This window comes from Pectinophora gossypiella, chromosome 25 (genome assembly GCF_024362695.1).
Source record: "Pectinophora gossypiella chromosome 25, ilPecGoss1.1, whole genome shotgun sequence".
Taxonomy (NCBI): Eukaryota; Metazoa; Arthropoda; class Insecta; order Lepidoptera; family Gelechiidae; genus Pectinophora; species Pectinophora gossypiella.
In genome coordinates, this window is record NC_065428.1 from 7,271,747 (window position 1) to 7,272,591 (window position 845).

Here is an 845-nt window from a genome sequence, read left to right on the forward strand (position 1 = left end):
CCCCAATTGGAAAAAGGCGTGATCTTAAGACGAGGTAATTAAACGAATGCCATGATTTCAGGGGGTGAGGTGAGAGGGCCGGGGGGCTTCAGCGGGTCTCTAACTTCGCGCGTTTTCTATTGAAGACAGTGCCACATACGCCACAGTACAAATTAGAATATATTTTATTGTTATAAAAGTACGCCACAGACAAAAACAAAACAATGAAGTCAAACCTCAACCACGTTCAAGCGCCCCCCCCCCTGCTCCTCATAATTTTTACCTTCCTTCCTTCCAAAGAAAACTAAGTCAGCGGGTCTTACATGAATTTTTATAGAAATCCATTCCATATCGCGCTATGGTTATGACTTATGGTTAGTATCTATAGGTAACTAACAATATTCTAATTTATTTAAAGAGAGTCGCAGACGTAAAATTTACACGCGCGACTGTCAGAAAAAATTGTAAGATGATCTTTAATCACCAATTGTCCGAAAGTGACGATTTTGAATAACATTTTTATATTATGTTGTCACGGAAAAACTTTATTACCGCGTTCTAATATACTACTAGCGCCATCTTGTGGTGACGCCTGGTTACTACTAAACGTACATTTTTAGTTTGCAAAGAGAATTAGTTTTGACTTTTTTATGTCAGAAATGAGTGGCGCTAAAAGCAATAAAACTACTAGCGCCATCTAACGATATAATTTTTAAGTGTATATCCTATTTTACCGACTTTCTTATAATATTATACTGCAAAGAATGCACGAAGAAAGGCCGCAATTTGTCTTCTGATTACGAGTACAAGATATTTTTTAATGCTTGTATGTATGATCAATAGGATCCTGAAAAAGAAAACACGGG